Below are 20,450 nucleotides of genomic sequence, written 5' to 3'. Positions count from 1 at the left end.
CAGAGTACAGTACGTCTGCATTTAATTATGGGGTTGGAGCAATTAACACTTGGGCTCTGCTTTGTTCTGTATTCCATGGCTGGTTGTTGAGAAAATACAATTCTCAAAAGCTTGCCATTTAAAATATATTTAGCTTATTTTTAGTTAGCACGGAGGGGGTTACGTACAACTACTTAGAGCTGTGAAGTTTGGGCTAGGCCTTGGGAGACCCTGGTTTAATCCAAAGTGCTCTTTCTGACAGTGGAAAAGTCACTTAATTTGTGCTGGTATCTCACTGGCATGCTGGAAAAGAGTTTCTTGTGGTAAGGCAAGGACTCTATTAGTTGTAAGGCAATGAAGGTTGCTCCTCAGTCAGTCTTTTCTCATGTTTTCCTCCTCATGTACGTGCCTAACACGATTCATATCAGTTTTATCCTCTGACAGCCAGAGACCCTTAAACCAAAGCATTATAAAATGTGTAGCATGTAGCTTTGCCTCTTGTTTATGAATTCTCTTAAACAGCCAAATCTGGCCAAATTCAAAACAGTATTTCTCAAGCATGTACTTCAGGTTAAAACACATGCTTCAGACCCACTGAAGTATATATATTATATATATATGTATATATATATATATGTATATATACACACATGATACTGAAGACCTCCTTTTTTATTATTTCCCCTCACAACTTCACCTTGCAACACTTTCTTAATTGCAAAACAATTTTGGCTTGAACTTCTGTGTCTCAGTCTGCTGTACTGTGACCTAAAGAACAGTACATACACATGCAGAAATTAACTGGTCCCTTAGGAGCACTCTTGCACTGGAGAGTGAAGGAGGATAAGGCATATTTGCAAATAGCCATATTTTCTTTCACCAACTTAATTGCTTCTGTTTGGAACTTTTAAAATCTCGCCTTACCATGCAGTCATTTTCAAAGCGAACACAGCATGACTGACCAAAACAAATCTGTTTGCTTTTTTTATTATAATTTTGGTTGTGATATTTTATTAGTGGGGACTGTGATACCCCAGAGGAGTAACAGTCGGCTGGTTGTGGCACTTCTGGTATTTCCTAGCTTATACTCTGATTAACTCTGTTATATTAATAAAGTCCTTTTAATAAGTTTTCATGAGAGTAATTTCCTAGGGCTTTAAGGAAGGTGCAAGGAAAAACAAACTCCATCACATGGCGTCACACTGACACTCCTATGGGTCATCAGCAGAGCTGGACCTTTAGACCTCTGGCAAGTGAGTTAATGGAGTAACAGATAATACTACTAAGCTGTCATCCTTCTGGGAGACCAGTACTAGAAATATTTACCATTTTTTTTAGTTATTTGCTGACAGAGGAATATCGAGCCTTGGAGTAAGAACTCAGGTACCACTTGTGGTTCTGTAAGCATCTTCCTCATCTTCTCCTCTTCTCAAGCACAACCCTTTGCCAGGTTTCCTGCAGCCTCCCTGTCAGACTGCAGTATCCTCCAACCCCAGGACCCTCATCCCTCAGCTAGGCAGCTTGTTGCCTTCTGCCTTGTCTTCACAGATACTTTTCCACATTTCCTCACCAGCCTCCAATGCCAAATTGTCTGTATTAAAACCACTGTTCCACTTTCCCCCAAACATCCTTTCCTCCCTCTTCCATAAAGCCAGAAAGGACGGTCGCTGATGCTGAACTATCCTGGCTTAACCTTTGCCTTTACCTTGGTACACAACTCTGACCAGAGGTAGGGTGGTGGGGTTTTTTTGGAAATATGGTGATACATGGTTTTTGAATCTTCATGGCAATTCCTAGGTCACTGAAATGGATGCCTCTAGTGGATAATTGTTCATTTTAACAATTCTCTAATATTATTTTTCTACCTGTAGTCCTTGCCACTTTCAATTCAAAGCAAAGGTAAGATGATGATATATGAGGTACAAACCAGGTTAACACAATCAAAAGGGAATTTCTAATTTCTTTGTAACTTGGCTCACAGCATTTCTTATCCAGCAGAGAGCATAAACTGCACATAGATTCCCATATATGCCTGGCCCCTTGCACAGTCCTTTGATCTTTGACAGGAATCTTCAGACAGCCTTTGGACTGGGAGACATTCTCTTACAGTTATGGATATATATTTAATTTTTTTTTTTCCTGCAGTAAACACTTGATCCAGCTGGGGGAGGTTTTCTTATTTTTAAAATGACATGAAGCCCTCAGAAGGAGATGAAAGTACATCACCGTGGCTTTGTACTTGTGGGAATATTAGCCATTTTTAATTATCTGGAATAAAATAAAAATGGAAATACAGAGAACATGATGCATAGTAAGCAGTCACAGACCTGAAAGACATGTATTACTCATGAACACAGGATCAAACGGTTGCTTTTCCTGCCCTGTACAAAGTGTTCCTGACATGAATATACTCCTCAGTGAACAATTACTGTATTTACTGCACTGGTGACCTTGATGCTGATTCCTCACCTCTTCCCATAATTTATTTGGTTAAAATTTAAGGAGTGATTAGGACATTTTTTCCTATGATGCCTTACCACACTTTTTCATCTCTATGGGGCTAAATCCAAAGAAATTCTTACTCTTGTCTCCACACCCTACCTCACAGTGAGATTTTTGTTAAATCTAGCTCCTTAAAACAGACTTTTTCTTCCAGCCTGGGAGGCATGAGACCCTGCTCAAGTGTAGCATAAGAAAACACAGTTTGCAAATTGTCACCTTATTCCTTCCATTCATCATGCAGATTTCCTTGTGCAGAGCCCCACATCTCCAGGGCTTCCATGCACCAGAGTGCCATCACAGCTGCCTTCTCTTGGACCTGCATGGGACAGAGCTACAAGAAAGCAGAGAAATTAAACCCTTTCCTTCTCTGACTACAGCTGAGAGGTTTCAAGAAATTGCTATTGAGAAATGCGTCAACATACTGTTGATGTCTTTGGCCCAGTGAGCAATGATCTAATTTCTGTTTAACTGGCCAGCAGCCAAGTTAATTTTGATCAAGTTTGACACATTGTTTGTTTCTTATAATGACCAACTCATCCTAATAAACGTGAACTATAACAGCCCTCAGTTTGGGATTAATCCTGCAAGATGTTGCACACTGAGTGGGAGGGGATGTACTCTATTCCACCTACCTCATTCTTTGTGTCATCAGATCACATGATTTATCTGAACCTGATCTGACAATTCATTCATGAAGTCCTACACTGTAAATGGAGAAATATATACAGAAAAATACGGTTTTTATCATTCATTGAAGAAGCAGAAATAAATCATACACAGTGATCCTAATTCACATCTGCAGTACTTCAGACTTAGGTCAATCCATTATCCAACTCAAACCTGTTATGAAATGGTCTTCCAATTATTTCTCTAGTTTACTTACATTTCAGATCTCTCAGTCAGACACAAATGTATCTAGCCTACTTCTTTCTGAGAAAAAAAAAAAAATCTGCATTAACTTAATCAGTAGCAGCACACTGCATGACACAACTAAGAAAATCACTGGAATTAGTTAAAATAATAAAAATACATTATGTCCCTCATTAAAGGTCTTTACAAGAGTAACCAAAATTGAAGGAAATAGTTGAGAGATCACGGTCAACAGATGTTTCATTTTTAGACATTTTATTTCTAGTTCTCAATCATTTTAGATGTTATACTTAAGGGTTAAAGGAGAAAGAGCAATGGGAAGAAGACAGAGATCTTCAGGGGAAAATTCATCAGTTAGTTAAATATATGGCATATGAGAAAAGAACGGACAGAACAGGGTTCTCCTGGAAATAAGTTAATAATAGTCTCTAGCCAATTTCTGGGGTAGGAACAGGCCTTCAGCATTCTGAATTTCTGACTGGTGACATGTTTCCAGAACCCTAGTGTACAAGCAGAAGAGGTTGTCATCTTCAATAGAAATGGCACTGACAAGAACCACTCACAGCATACCAAGAGGTTATGTTTTGTCCCTCAGCGCCTCCAGGTTCACAGCAACTTAGTTGGGCATGTAGCTAAGAGCCCTCATGTAGTCAATGGGGGAAAAAGCAAGGAACCCTCTGGAGAATGAGGTCAATTCTCTGTGGGATAAGAGTAGTGTATTTGTTTTGTTTGGGTTTTGTTTGTTTTTTTTTGTTTGTTTGTTTGTTTTTCAGCCCACAGGTAGGGCAATGTCATTTGACTTACCTCAATGAAAAATAAAAGAACATTAGGAGAAGTAAGATGACATATCACTTATGGACAGTGCAAAGACAAGAAGGGAAGCTTTTCCGTCTTCTCAGTTTAACTTCTGACCTGACAGATACCCAGTGCCTGAAACATCTGGAGTCAAAGATGGAAAAGGGAGCATGTCAAAAAGACAAGGTCCTTCTTTGTGGGGACTCTTCAGACTCCCCTTCACTACATAAAGTGGAGGAGTCCACCTACCCCTTTTTCATTACAAGCTTTGTTAATAAAAAAACAAAATCGGACAATAAAAGCACACTTTCGCCTGATGCTCTGTTTTCTCTTCCTTTCCCTCTCTCTGGCCCCACCTGTACTAACACAGTCACACTTTCAGTAGCCCTTACTGGAACCAATGCCAGCTTTCAGTTTTTATTAAGAAGGTTAAATCAGGAGTTTATAATAGTCCTTTTATACTTTTAATGTTGCCCATTTTACTGCTGCTTTAACATTCACTGCCCAGACCTGGCTTGTATTCCATGTTCCCAGATCTGAACAACAGAACACCCCTATTAATTTAACCATGTCCTTTCTATTCCTATGGTTCTTAAGCAATACAGCTGTGATTTTGTCTTAGTTTCCCTGTCACACTTAAACAACAACCAAATCCATACATGCAACAACTACAAATGGAGAAAAGGAGAATTTGCGGCTTCTGGTGGCCTAAAGAAAATTGCTGTGCTACACTGCTTTAGCACTACCAGCAGAGAAGATGTGTCTTGTACCGAAGTGGAATGAATGGTCCTTGGGTACACTCAAGACCTTGACAAGCCCTGGATAAGGCTCACCCAGCCATACTGGTTCTTTAAGGTTCTGGTACTGACTCTGACTGAAAACCAGGCTCCAACTGTTTTCCTTACACATTTCATTATCTGCTCCCACTCATGCATTTTTTGGGTTTCTGTGTGGTTCATCTGCTCATTGTTTCCCTCAGCCTGGTGAAGATGCCAGAGACAAAGGGACAGGGAGGAAAACAGAGAAAAAATCTTGTACATGTCTACTCACTGTGCTTTGGTGATGGGCTGCAAGATGCTTCTCTGTGCAGCTGATTATAGAGCCAACTTTTCAAAAGTATTTAGGCTTCTAAAACCAGAAGTGGCTAGCATTTTTTCTCTGAGGTACTTTGCTACTAAGTTGGGATTGGTATTATGGTTAGTGGATGTAGCAGCATCCAAGCTTCAACTCAAACAGGAATTCAGGCCAAAACTGAGATTCAGAAAGCCCCTATTCAGATGCTGTTCTCTGAGGTGCCTAAGCTTCTACTGGTGGTACACTTTGCTGCCACGGCCTTTCCTTGCGTTTAGCCATCCACCTGTGTTTGCTGCTATTCACAACCTCAGAAAACTTGCCTGTCTGGAATAAAATGCCTGAAACAAATATTGATCGAGTTTGTGATGCAAGCCACTCCTTAGGCACACTGTTGCTTAAGTCAGGTCAAAGATTCATTGGGCTCTTTGTAAGGTTAGAAATATCAGAGGGAAAACATTTGTGCAGCACTGCTCTTGCCTGGAGATTGCTCCTGCTCTGGGGTTACGCACTGATGTACCTCTCCGCCCTCACCGCACTAATGAAAACAAATAGTGTGGTTGAGTGTGACCTCCCCTCACGTAGAAAGCAAGCACCACTGTGTACCTAAATGGCAATATATTAACATCATTATCGTATTTAATATAGTCAACGCCACCACTAATCAGTAAAGCCACCAGCAGCATTATGTTCTTTTCTAAGTGACAGGTTTGTCAATAGAATAAAAAAAGCCTTTCTATCTCGGCATGGCAACATAAATAAAGGGATCTTAATGGAATACCTAAAATAACAACAGGCAGAAAGGAGATCTCTCTTACTAAGAAAAAATGTTCAGTTATTGACTAATTTGCTGTAAATCTGTCTTTTCCTTTCTAATCAATCGTTAACAATCAAAGGCCACCTGGCTTAATTGAGCTTAATTTTCAGGAAGCCTGATCTGGCATTCCTCGCACAGTGCTTGGCTGAAGTGAATGAAGAACTACAAAAACAATAGAGCTGGTAAAGAAAATCTGACATTAAAACAACTATTTAAGCATCCACAAAAAAAAAAAAAGCTTTTTTTTCAGTAGCATCCACAAAATATGAAAGTTGGTCATCATTTGATAAGCTAACAACAATACATTTTTTTCTTCTCCTAAGTGCTTTTAAAAAGTGAACCTACACACCCAAAATCACAGCTGTACCTATTTTTTAAATTTGAAAAGCAACAGGCTGTAATATGACCACTTAGTTACTGAAGAGAGCAGTTTTGTACAACCACCATCTTAAACGTATCCTTTGGTATGTGGGTCATGGCCTTAGAAAGGTTTTAGAGGATTTCAGCCTGACAGCATAAATGAATATCCTAGACAACAATCCTCTTTGGCACCAGGAAATATTTTATTGAAAGGTTAATTAGAGCCCTATCAGCTTTCTCCCTCTTCTGTGGGAAGATCTCCTCCTGGCTCCATCTTCCTTACAGAAGCAGAAGAGCAGCTCCAATCCTTGTTTCTCTTGGGATATGACATGGTTTACAGGGGGTGAAGGTTTGGGGGGCCTGGTCCTGGGGTCATTGCTTGTCTGACTAGACATTGCTCAGGGATGAAGCCTTTGTTTTATATTCTGCCTGAGTAATTGTAATAAATATTGATAGGTGTGCTCTGTTATTAATTTATTTTGGGCAGAGTGTGTCTGTGAAGCTGCAGAATGACCTTGACAGGAAGCAGTGCTTACCAGGCATAAGTATCTCCGCTGAGGGCATGGCAAAGACCAACACACCCTGTCAATACAGTTGAAAGACAATGCCAGCAGTGGTAGCTTCTTTGGTACTGCAGAAATATAAGGTTTTGCTCAAAGACAGAAACGTAAAAGTAATCCTTAAGTATTTATCAGGATTTCTCCTAAATTATATCATCAAAAGATATAACAACACCAGAGAATGACCTGAAGCATTTCATTCATCTGCAAGGACAGGACATGCCACTTCCAACCTGGTCTCCTTTTTCAGGATTGAGCCATGGGTCTAGGCTTTCCTGCAGGTGTGGTACTGATTTCACAGCTGCTCAGGGCCATGCCCTGTGTGTGTGGAGTACCACAGAGATCCTGTCTCTATAGGCACAGACCACTGTTTGGCCAAGTCTCTTTATAAGATCAAGGCTTTAATCTCAATTTCAGTTTCCTCCATAAAATTTGTATGCAAATATTTTCCTAGCTCACAGAGCTATTATGAATGAGATTGCCCTCTGGGTGGTTGCCATTTAGCTTGGCTGCCTTTACTGTAGACTTTACTGGTTGGCATCAGAGGCGTTCTGCATGTACAGACCCATCTGCAGCTGTAGCAGCCATTTTTCCCCAGCTCCGCCAGGTATTTTTGCATGTCAGAGGTGGCAACCTATTTGTAGCTCTTTGTTCATCAAGGTACTTCAAGTATATGCACAGCCCCTTTATTTGCAGCATCGCTGAGACTCAGAAAACATTTCTTTCCTCTTCCCCAGCACCCAAGAGGAAACGCCTTGTGCAAAACTTTTCCTATGTTGGTTAGTAATCAGTGGAGGGTTTGATTTTTCTTCTCTGTACCTGACAAGATCAGCCCTTCAGTCCAGAAATATGTTACTATTAACTCATACATCATCTCCCCAAACTAACTGTTAATCTAAAAGGCCAAAAAAGTTGTGCTTTATGTTAAGGTTCTATTTATGAGTAACTGATAAAGGACTAATAAACGGTTAATAGATGTAATAATTTGTTAATTGAGTATTACAAAGACCAACAGGTTAATTGCTTTCAAATAACCATGGCTTAAAACTGTTTATAACCCCGTCTGCTGATGTCCTTCATATGTACATTTCATCTAAGCCATAATACATAACTCTGGTGGCTGTGATATGTGTATATATTTAGTCACTACTTTTAGTGCCTCAATTATGGAAGTTTGCAACCCACATTTTTTTAAAACACACAAAAGCACACACAAATCAAACCAAAATAGTATGAGGCTAGTGGAGTAGCTTTTAGCTCAGATTCTCGACAGTAGCGAGGCATTTTTGAGAATGAATAGTTTGTGTCTTCTCACATTAGGTATAACAACTGCATTTCCTATGAGGCTTTGCATCTCCTCAGTGTTTCTCCAAGGTAGCGTCATTCCACTAATGACAAACTGAGATGAGACTTGTGCGTAGTCCAGAGAATCATGTCAGTTGCACCCTCCTTATCTGCTAGGTATCTAAGCGTACTTTTGGTTGATAAATATATACTGTTGGAAGTAAAATCACCAAATTTTCCCCTCCTCCATATTAGCTTTATTATAGCAATGCGTGCAGAAGTTTCAGAGCTACCTATCAAGGGAGACCAAACAGGCGATGGGACAGAATGGCCATGTACTTCCTGAACAGATCTAATACCACTGGTTTTCTGGTCATGACCTGCATGTCCCACCTCCAATGCACCATGGATCCTACTGTACTGGACATACTTCTCTTGATCTGTACTTCCTGTATGTGTTCTTGCTGCGCTGCCCACTTTTACCCAAACAGTGTAAAGGAGCCATACTGCACTGAAAAATCTCATGCATGCTTTTTCAGCTCTGATGTGGGGCTAAGACCTACCTTGAGTAGCGAATATCTCCACTCAAACCAGCATGATGCTTCTGCAGTAATGGAGATGAGGTTTTGGGGTGACTTTGGCAGAAACAGAGCAGGTGAAACCCAAAACCACTCAGTGAAGATTTCATGTCTCTCTTTTTTAAAATTATCCAGTGTTGTTGAACTACTAGCCTTCATTTGGTATTGCAGATTTCCAGCAGCCAAATGCTAACATTTATTCCCATCCTTGTAGCGAAGCAGTTCATTAGGCATGACAGCAATGCTAGGACACTGACACAATCACAGTAGCATTCTGCAAAAACGAGGAGAGCACCTTAGCACGCCCACACCAGCACAACCCACGTAGTCTGCTATCCATGCTGAAAAGACAACTGTTCCATTTTAAGACTATTCCTGTATTTTGCTTCATTCTAAGCAGAAAGAGAGAAGTTTATATTAAACAAATGCTCACTTTCATTCACTTCCCTCTTCACATCAGTCACTGTCAGCTTGATATAGAAAATATGGCTGTTAATAGCTTTCAGTGGAACAAACATTTGCATAACTGTTACCTCAGAGCCCATAACTCTGAGCTAATTGGCTGATGGTGATTAAAATGATTAAGTGACTGTAATTTATATGATTAACCAATTAAGCCATTCTCCTATGATTGGCCCAGGGTAGGCTTTGGGATGTGAGCTTGTTTCCCAGCATGCATGCCGATAGTGTATGATATTAAATATTCTTTTAAATACTTGCCGATGTTCCTGCCAACAGCACTCAAGGTGCTTTAAAGGTATTTTAATTATCCCACATCATTCGTGTAGCACAGAGAGCTGTAAGTTGAAGGCAACACATGAATTATTAAAAAAATAAATCTAGCACCAGCTAGGATACAACAGAATTACTGAAGGCAGTAACTAGGACAGTGAGTTTGATCATCCAGAACTGATAGATGACTGACTGGTGTAAATGGGTATGATATCGCTGCCTTGAACAAAAGTTATGCTGATTTACCCCAGCATGACGTCTAGATTGCGATCCATGAAAACTGAAAGTCCACCAGCAGGTCTGAAAAAAAAGGTAGAGGGTAATAATTGTAATGCCTTTTAGGTAAAAGAAGTGAATGGACTTGGTTAATTTGTAACCGCTTCCATTAGGAGGGCATTTGCCAAGGGAGCGTATGTTATTTGAGTGAGCGAGCTCTGGTTCTTGAAGGAGCTAGGCAGGTGGGCAGGAAGCAATAATTAAGCATATTCTTTGTTAATCTCCTGCTAGGTACACTGAAGGGAAAACTTGCTGTGATTTCATCCCCCTCTTCCCACCCCCCTCCCACCTTCCTGTGGGTTGCTGTTGCTGAAACGAGGGACTGCTGCATTCCCTGCTTTTCCCCCTCTCACCTCCTACCAGCAGACAGTTTAATTCCATGCTTCCTGAGGCTAAACACATCACCTTCCTTCACATTACTTTCAATTTCAGCTGATGTGTGTCCTGAAATCTTAAATCCGTTGCCAGTTAACCTGGGCTATCTGTTCTGACGCTGTAACACTCTAGGCTTTTAAGAGATGAGAGCAATACGTGTTTCTTCTCAGTATACTTCAGAGCAGATTGCTATTTCCTGTATGTTTTCTCATCTTTCTTGATGGTTATTAAAAGTCAACATAATAAAGATTGCTAGTATTTTACTGTCACGCAGGTTAACTACTTCCATGTGCAGGTTTGTCCTGAGTGGTGGCCTTGGCAAACGGGCAAATATTGCACAATATTGTTGTTGCTGCTCCTGCTACTAAGCTGCATTAAGCATCATTGTGAGGCATGGGGCATTCCCAGTGCTCAGGTGGATAGTTTTCTGGGATACATTGTGGTGGTTTTTTTTTTTTTTTTAGGAAACAAAGGTTTGAAAAGATGACTGTTTCTTGAAGGATACCAAAAATCTGAACAACTGCTTTTAACCTGAATCAAAAAAGTTTTGGCAGGTTGGCTCTAGTGTCAGTATTTCTGTTTTACGGTATGCTGCAGTGAAATTAAATGAATTGCCAAACCTCTCATGCTGGGCCTATGGCAGAGCCAGAAATCTATCCCCAGTGCTGCCTGTTGGATGACATTGACTCCGTCTTGCTCACACAATGTGCCTGGTAGAGCTCAAGGGATGTTTGTGAAACTGGTCGTGAGACTTCAATCCTCGGGGGTAGCATGGCACATGTGTGTGTTTGTGCATCCATCTATCCATCCATCTAGCTCATTACTGACTTGTTGTAACCACTTTAGACTTGACCCTGGGAAATGTTATGAAAACCTCCATCTCCCACTGAAGTGAATAGCTATAACTTAACAAAAATGAGGGCAGTAGTTAAGGCTGAGGCTGGGGCACAGGAGATGCCTCCTCAGATGCTGTGCATGACCTTGGCCCGTCACCTCACCCCTCTTTGCATCAGTTCCCTGCGGTTAAAAGGAGGCATCGCACTTTCATCACTCCCAGCATAGCTTAAGGACAAGGCCATTAATATACATAATGCACTCGCATAGTACCAGGATGACCTCCATGGAAAAGCTTATAAATAAACATAAATAAGGACCTGATGAGTAAAAGGCTGGGTCCTGCCCAGGCTTCAGTGAGACTTAAAAAGACCACACAGAAAATGCATCTTAAAATAGACCATTTGAAGGTCATAGCCTCCTACCCTTACCTGTCAAGACCTGAGCGGAGGCTTTGCCTGCGAAATGATGGCCCAGCTGATGACATCAGCACTCTACATGCAGGTTTTGGCAGGTGTTAGCCATTCGTTTCACCTCTGCAACTGTTCATCCAGGAATCTCTTTGGAGTCATGACTCACGATGTGCCTCTGTGGCAACTACCATTTAGCTGCATGAAAAAAAAAACTTATTTCTGCTAAAGATCTGCTGCCGTGATATCAGAACTTGAGAAAAAGCAGAGCTTCTGACTGATATTTTTTTTTTTTGGCAGGTTATAAATATTAAAAGATGGTAAAATTTTAAACCTCATTTTTAGGTATCTATCTGCAGCCAAATCCTGTTGGCCTAAGGGATCAATCAATGAAACAACATTACATAGAAATGCTGAATTCATGTTATCCTGGATAATCTATATCTCAAAAATGAGACTGAGCTCTTAAATGACCTGCACATGGATTTGATCTGCTCCTCCCTTTTAACTTGCACTTCAGTAGCCTGGCTTTAAAAAAATTAACTGTTTCAGTAATGTGGGAGTCCTTTCATTCCTACAGTCTTCTGATTAGTTCCAATAAAACTGGATAGTAATAAAGTTAAAATCCATTAGTGGGTACAGGACACACAACAGAACTCATGCTGGTATTTAAAAAAAATGTAGAACCATTATAGCCTTCTGTGCAATTTTGACTTCAGTACAAACATTTTGTGTTGTGTTTTTTTTGTTGTTGTTGTATGTTTTTTGTTGTGTTTTGTTTTTTTTTTCTTCATTGTTTGTTTTTACTTTTATTTTTATTTTTTAACTTTATTTCAAACCTCAGCAGAGTGGGTCTCATTTCCCCATATAGTAGTATAAAAATTATTCTGGCAGAGCACTGCAATAGTGACTCAAAATACAACTGTTGAAAACCAAACAAAAATCACAGAGGTACCTCAAATAAGAATTGGAATGATTTTGAACACCTAAGACTTAATCTAAGTGTAAGGTAGTGGAAGAGAAGCCTTAGTGAGATCCTTAGTGAGAAATTGTTGATACTGAGGACCCAGTGTCCATGTCATATCAGGGAGACAAATTGAGGAGCTTTCAGACCAGCAATGCTCCTGTGCAGTAGGCATCCATGAGTGACTGGAGTGCTCTGTGCTCTCTGGAGGACACTTTTCAGTTTGGTTTCACTAAAAATGGTCCAGGTTTTGTGAAGAGGCAGACTCAATGATCCCTTCTGGGGCTGAACAGCAGGACAATGCTGCTGGGCAAAATGGTGCAAAATTGCTCTTTTCAGCCCTTGGTTCCTAATGGTGGTTCCCAGTCATCAGATCACAATTCTCCTTGCATGACTCTGAGTTTAGCTCTGCCCTAGTGTGTGTTTGCATCAGGTCTGCTCCCTATCTCGACAAGGAGGCATGATGAGTCTCCCAACCCTCAGGAGTAGGGTTAGGTTCCTCACAAAAGGCTTTTTTATTTGAAGATACTTTATAGAAGAATTGCCCCTTTTCTGCAGCAGGCTAGCCTCCCCAGGAAGGATGGGACCAGGTTAGATAACCACCTGGCCCAAGGGGTTCAAAAACCTCATCTCCCCCATCATCTCACAGAACTATATTATGGTTGGAAGGGACCTCTGGAGGTCATCTTGTCCAGCCCCCCCTGCTCAAGCAGGGCCACCCAGAGCAGGTTGCTCCGGACAATGCCAAGATGGCTTCTGAATATCTCCAAGGAGGGAGACTCCACAACCTCTCTGGACAACCCATGCCAGTGTTCAGTCACCTACACAGTGAAAAAGGTGTTCCCTGATACTCAAATTGCACTTTACGTGTTCCAGTTTGTGCCTATAGCCTCTTGTCCTGGCAATGGGCACAACTAAAAAGAGTCTTGGCAACCTGCAGGCCTCCAGGGGACATTTCCCCAGGTTTTTAGCATCCCAGCTGAGGAAAACAGCCCTGGCTTTCTCTTTCTCTGGTTAAATACTCTAACCACTAAACACCTACACAAAAGGACAGGCATCCTCAAACCTCCACCAGCAGCTGGGTTTTAAAAGGGAAGACAGATTAACACAGTGCATAGATGAAGTACAAACCTCTGACAAGTGCTTGGATCAGAGGGTTTCCTCACAGGAAAAACAGTAGACTTTCTCCTCCTGAGGAATAATTGGAGGCCTGGCAGGTGTGCCTGGTGCTTAAAATAAAATAAAAAATTCCATGACTGCACTTCTCAGTGAAGTCCTCTTTTCCTGGATGAAAATCAATTAACTCTTCACTGTGCCTTGAGGCTAACAGACAGGAAAGAGATTAACAACAGGAAAGGAGACTTCAAATTTATTGTACAGCAGCATAGGTCTCCCCATACTTGATCCACTCCATGAGTCGTCTAATCGAGGGTCCTGTCTGTACCATGAAAGTCCAAGGTGTTTAAGCACATGCTTAACTTTAGCTATGGGAAGATTTTCAACAGCCTAAGTGGAAGTCTGGCATTCACCTCTCCTCCCCCCAGCTTTGAATGGGAGTTACACACCTCGTTGTTCTCTACCCCTTTGAAAATTTCCACTCAACATGTTTTCCTAAAGAGTGACAAACTGCTGGGCTTATGGAGTAACTGCTCCATTAGGGAAGCCGCTTGTTAGCCTCTGACATCTGCCGGCTGGCTTTTGTCCTTGGGTATCAGGATTTATTTGCGTGCTTAAGAAAAAATATTTTTTAAAATTCAGCTTAAGTTGATGCTACACATTCTTTTAGGCAATATATGTCTTAACTTTTTCAGTGCTATCAAGTACTTAGTTAAAATGAGGGTCTGTCACATACACACACACAAAGTTGCCCTTTAATTTTATTGATTACCTTTCATTTTTTAATTAAGATATATGGTAAACAAAGCTACGCAGTGTCCCATCTTCTTTATAGGATCATGTCTGGTATATCGTATTATAAGTGTTCATCTTCTCCATAATGTAAATCCTTTCAAAATAAGAAGCTTTTACATACTTCTTATCATCCTTAGCTATTTCCAAGTTACCCAATTTCTTTTAAGTCATACTTCAGATTGGAAAAAAAAGTATCCTAGTAAGATTTATATCCTGCCATTTTTCTGGTCTCTATCCTCTCTCTTTTTTTTTTTTTTTTTCTTTTTTTTTTTTTTTTCCATATTTCAGGTAGTGCTGAGTGATAACAGAATATCTACAGTGGGATCAGAATCAGGTATGTTTGTATAGTTCATATTAATCTTTCCTATATGCATTACTTCATATTTATCACTTAGAATTATTATCAACATACTGCTTTTTCATCTAATTTGAATGGGACTCTATCTCCTGTTCCTAAATCATTTTGTCTTTTCTGGATAGACTGTATGATACGCAGGTGGTGATACCTGGTTTTGGTTCAACTAGAGCACAAATTGTAGTGAACAATCTGATCTCAATTTAGAAACATCAGGTGATAAAAAACTTTTTCCTTTATTGTCAGCCTGTAAGAGCTGTTGCAAGAGCTACCATTTTCACCATAAAATCTGCATGCTTCTAGTTTCACTTCTGCTTTTGTCTTCTGCTACCTGGATCTTTTTTCTTTCCTTCTTTTTTTTTTTTTTTTTTGGTAGATGTTTATAAACTAAAGCTATGTTAGCATGTTAGCACTTAAATTTCACCTTCATAAGCTAAATATAAGGAATTTATTTCATAAGCCAAACTCTCCAGGCCTCAGATTATCCTTGTAGATATTTTCTTAACTCTTAACCAATGCTTACGTATCCTCATTGAGGAAAGACTGATAAAGAGACACAATATGATACAACTGAAATGATTCTAGACAATATTACACTCTTATTCACAGTTATATATCAAAATATCACATAATCTTTTTTGGCAATAGTTTTATATTGAGAAATCATATTTAATTATCTGTCTGCTGTGACTTCTCAGTCTTTTCCAAAACAACATTTCTAAGTGTTAACAGTATACTCTACATTTCCTTCTACATATATGACCTTATAAATGATTATGTTATACTGCATACTTTTTCATCACATTATCAAGATTACAGTAGCACCTGACCTGCCCATGTTATAATAATTTTCTTATAAAGAAATGTACATTCTTATTGGACATGTTTCACAGTATTTCTTTGTGTACTAAATTAAAAAGTTCTTAACATAGAACCAATTCCCACAGAGCTCTGCCAGAAACACTCTCACATGTTCTTCATAATTCATTTAAAATTCTGCTTTGAGATAATACTGTTAGGTAATATTCAAGATCTTCAACTAAGACCTGATTTCAAATGACAGGACTGCAAGAAATGTGAATATCCTGTACCAAAGGGGTTAAAAAAATAAAATACAATAAAAAATGCTGGTAGTATTTTTCCTTTCAAAATTTGTCAGAGTAAAAAGTGATTGACTTTTTTAAAAAATCTATTACACAGTCATAATTCTACTAATGAAGAAAAAAATGTATGAATGAATACATGAATTTCAATAAAAAATAGGACTCACAGAGACCCAAGCTTCCCTTTTCCAGCCCCACGGGCCCTGCAGCTCTAAGCTTTGTCACTCACTGAACTCTAACCCTAATGGGAGAGGTGGTGTTGTATTTTAACCTGGCAAGCAGATAAGCACCATGCAGCCATTCGCTCACTCCTCACAAGTGGCATAGGGAAGAGAATCGGAAAAGGTACAAGGGCGAGAACTCACTAGTTGAGATAAGGACAGTTTAATAAGAAGGGGGAGGGGGAAAATATATATATATATATATATATAAAGGTGATACACAACACAGCTGCTCACCACCAGCTGACCAATGCCCATCCCATCCCCAAGCAATGGCAGACCCCCAGCCAAGTCCCCAGATCTACTGTTCATCATGATGCCACATGGTGTGGGATATCCCTGTGGTCCTGGCTGTGTCACCTCCCAGCTCCTTGTGCACCCCCAGCCTCGTTGCTGGCTGGGCAGTGTGAGAAGCTGAAGACTCCTTGACTTAGTGCAAACACTGCTGAGCAGCAGCTAAAATATTGCTGTGTTATCAACATTATTTTCCTCCTAAATCCAAAACACAGCACCGTATCAGCTACTAGAATATTAACTCAATCCCAGCTGAACTCAGGACAAGTGGGAACAGCTGTAGCTCATGGGAACCATCTCTGGTCCTCTAGAGGAGAAAGCAGTGAGCAGTGAAAGGTTTGTGCAGTCCCATCCTTCCCTTAGCTACGCTGACTACATTTTCTTTTGAATCTCTTTGAAATCTTATTTGTATTATATGCACCAATATGCTGAGTAGGAAGACATTTAAATATTGCCTATTTTCTTCCACATTCAATAAAACATTATGCATATTTATTTAAAGTTTGTCTCCTGCCTGTTTTGTGACTGTGGTCTTGCTTTATCTTGTCACCAAACTTACAGTCTTGAGAGCAGAGATGCTTCATAGAAGTTTGATTTTTTTTTTCCAACTCCTTCCCCATACCAGCCAAAGCTTTAAGTTTTGGTTTACTCAACAGATCTTATGTACTTTAACCAAATAAATTTCATATTCTTCTTGTGCCTCTCCTCTGAGTACTTCTGCTTGCAAGAGTCTTGTCTCAGCTGGAATAGGTTAGGGAGATCAATATGGCAGGCATGCCTGCTTCCTATATCCATACCTGGGCACACATACCAATGTTCCTCTGCTCTTTCCCTTCTTGTCTCTCTCTGCTGCTCCAATCCTGACACAATTTTTTAGAAACTACTGCTGAATACATTTCCCTGTAAGTTTTTCAAATGGCCTAATAGGGGCAATATTTTTCTCAACATCTTTCTGATATGTCAAGACACAAAGCCACAGAAATCTTTTTTCCTACAAAAATAGGTCAGATGTAATTTCAGAAAATGTCACCCTGCTTTCTGCTGAGAATAGGATGCTTAGCAAACTACATCTGTGTTAGTTGAACAATTCTTCCCCTACTTAAGAAATATTAGACCCCAACGTGCGTGATTGCCTGTAACAACTAGAAGAGAGGTTTCAGGTGATTTCCCACTTTGCAACTGGCGTTTTATCTTTTTTATCTTGTTTAATAGGCAAAACATCTCATTGAAAAGGCAAATATATTTTCTTGGTATGCACAAGATAATTTGAGCCCTGATACCATCTTATGTGAAACCAGTTTTACAACCAACTCTGTTCAGCTGATTGCATATCTCTTTTGTAGCTCCCTTCTTCTTAACTGAGATGGGATTGAGGCTTAACTAACAAGAAAAGATAATTTATTTGGGCAAGATCATTTATTGGTATCAGTTGAGAGGACATAGGGGCCACTGGAATTGGAATGGGAATGGTACTGGTGGGGACGCATCCCCAGCAGTGCCTGAGGAGTCCCTGCAGGTCTATGCAAGTAAGACAAGTGCCTAAGTCATGCCCTTCTGCCTTCATCTGGACATCATCTGTCTCTTTTCCTTTTCACTTGCAGAGTGTGTAATTTATACAAAATACTGCTTAGCTTTACAGTATTTCTCATTCAAGAGGAAGGTTATATTCAAAACTTTGGTGTGAATGCAAAGGAAAGTGCTCAGTGAATTTAAGTAAATTGAAAGTAACAGGGAAGAAACACAAACATTTGACATGTTTCATGAGCTTTGGAGAGACAAAGGGACAAGGTGCAAGCTTCCATGCAAAATCACAGAATCACAGAATCACAGAATTTTCTAGGTTGGAAGAGACCTCAAGGTCATCGAGTCCAACCTCCAACCTAACGCTAACAGCCCTCCACTAAACGTTAAACATCATCCGTCTTTGACCTAGAAAAGGGAAGGACAAGTGACAGAATATCCAAAATTAGAGTGTCTCAATGACAAAATGTGGTACCTATTCCAGACTCAGCTCCTAATTTGACTGCATGTTTGCATTTCACCTGTTCACAAAATGATTTTTCTAAGCTTTTATGAAATTTCCTTCTAAGTGTATATACTTGTCTTATTAGATAAAACAGATGTGTCATTCTTTAAAGGATTTCTAAATGCTCCCTACATCACTTTGAATAATTAGGCCACACCAGACAGAAGTACAAATCTTGTTACAGAAACCTTTATAATAAAATTTGACCTTAAATATTTATACAGCTTACTGTTTTAATTAACACAATCCAATCAGCCTAGAATGCAGGGCTCTATGAATGCACACCCTCCTATTCTGGGATTGGAGCTGCCTATATTCTCTAGAGTTGCCATGCAATGAAGACCTGTGCCCACAGCCTGAATGGTTCAGAGTTTACAGAGTTTCCATATGCTGAGCATCTAACTGCAGTACTAGTAGCTTCAGTTGCCTATAAAAGAATAATAAGGTGATGTTACACGTTGTTGCTTGTTTTTTTCCTGACATCAGCTACCTAGAACAAGAAAGGTCAGGAATGACCTTCCTCACTCTAGGTATCTTATAACCTTTGATTGCATGGATTACTTATTGTGGCAGAAGATCAATTAAACTGTCACAACCAAGTGCTCAAAGAAGAACTCCCTGAACAATAATGACCAAAAATAGTTACTGGAGACATGCAGTATCTTATAAAAACAGCAATACCCCCATTATGACCAATACACCCTTTGTTATAGCAGAGAGTCAAGATTACCTGGAGCACTGTGTTCAGCTCTGAGGCTTCCAGCACAAGAAGAACATGGATGTATTGGAATGAGTCCAGAGGAGGGCCACAGAAGTGATCAAGGGGCTGGAGTACCTTTCCTGTGAGAACAGGCTAGGGGAGTTGGGGTCGTTCATCCTGGAGAAGAGAAGGCTCTGGGGAGACCTTACAGCGGCCTTCCAGTACCTAAAGGGGGCCTACAGGAAAGCTGGGGAGGGACTCTTGGGCAGGGAGTGTAGTAATAGAATAAGTGGTAATGGCTTTAAACTAAAAGAGAGTAGGTTTAGATTAGATATAAGGAAGACGTTTTTTACTCAGAGGGTGGCAAAGCACTGGAACAGAGAAGTTGTGGATGGCCTATCCCTGGAGGTGTTGAAGGTCAGGCTAGATGGGGTTTTGGGCAACCTAATCTGGAGGGAGGTGTCCCTGCCCATGACAGGGGGTTGGAACCAGATGATACTTAAGGGATCCCTTCCAACCCAAACTATTCTATGATTCTATGATTAACATGTAAGAGGCAATCACTGCAGTGTCTTCTCCACATTGTCTACTCCAGCAATTATTTGTTGAACACAGGCAGGAGATGGAGCATGAATAGTGGTGAAACAACACACAATGCCTCTTTGATTCCCTAGCCATGCCACACTTGAAATGTGAAGCATTCTCAGAGCTGATGACTTCTTTGAGCTGCTTATACATTATCCTGCCTGGGCAGCAACCAAGTACTGTGCAACAGTACTTCATTATTTTAATTAAGCTTATTGCAAGAGTAATCATCATTGCCATCAGTATCAATCACCAGTAATATTTCCAGTGATGTCTGAAAGTGATGAAGGTACTAACTGACAATAAATAATAATGCTTCTGGCTTGAGTTGACACTTCATTGGACTTTGCCAGGTTGCTCTAAATACTCTAGGGTTTGCAAATATATATATATTTATCTATGACAAAAGCCTGATCCACATGATATTTGTTTTGACTTCCCAAAAGGATATGTTCCTAATGTCTGCAAAATTTGTCCTTTTGGTTATGGCAGTTACCATATATGAAACACATTTTTAAAAATTAGAGAGGTCTCACTCCTCTGCTTTAGAAGTATTTTCCCACACACCCTTAATTAATTATAATTTGAGTAATTTCTATTTTCTTGGAAGAAGATACAACATAAACTTGTTTGGATTACAAAAATGCTTTTGCAATTATTAAGGAAAATTCTGATAAGATATCTTTCCACTTGCATCTAAATTATCCCACAACATCAAGATCTGATTGAAATGTATTGCTTAAATATTTACTGCAAACTACATGTATAAGTACATGACATGACAATTTTTGTCATTATGCTACTACGGTTTAAATACTCCTCTGGTTTGTGCTACAAATTTTCTTAGT

The 20,450-nt window shown here is 39.9% G+C and overlaps 1 long non-coding RNA gene across 1 annotated transcript; it reads right to left on the bottom strand.

The window, feature by feature from the left end:
- Positions 1 to 1,910: 1,910 nt before the first annotated feature.
- LOC311432000 lies at positions 1,911 to 15,989 on the bottom strand. Its single transcript, XR_014689764.1, has 10 exons — positions 15,944 to 15,989; positions 11,465 to 11,641; positions 9,795 to 9,848; positions 8,802 to 9,090; positions 6,931 to 7,025; positions 4,156 to 4,290; positions 3,922 to 4,049; positions 3,114 to 3,185; positions 2,698 to 2,812; positions 1,911 to 2,247 (listed from the first exon to the last, which is right to left on the bottom strand). It is a non-coding gene; the product is annotated as an uncharacterized lncRNA (long non-coding RNA).
- Positions 15,990 to 20,450: the final 4,461 nt, after the last annotated feature.

This window comes from Aythya ferina, assembly GCF_964211825.1.
Source record: "Aythya ferina genome assembly, chromosome: 2".
NCBI lineage: Eukaryota > Metazoa > Chordata > Aves > Anseriformes > Anatidae > Aythya > Aythya ferina.
The sequence above is the reverse complement of the archived record's forward strand: the minus strand, read 5'-3'. Positions and strand labels throughout refer to the sequence as shown.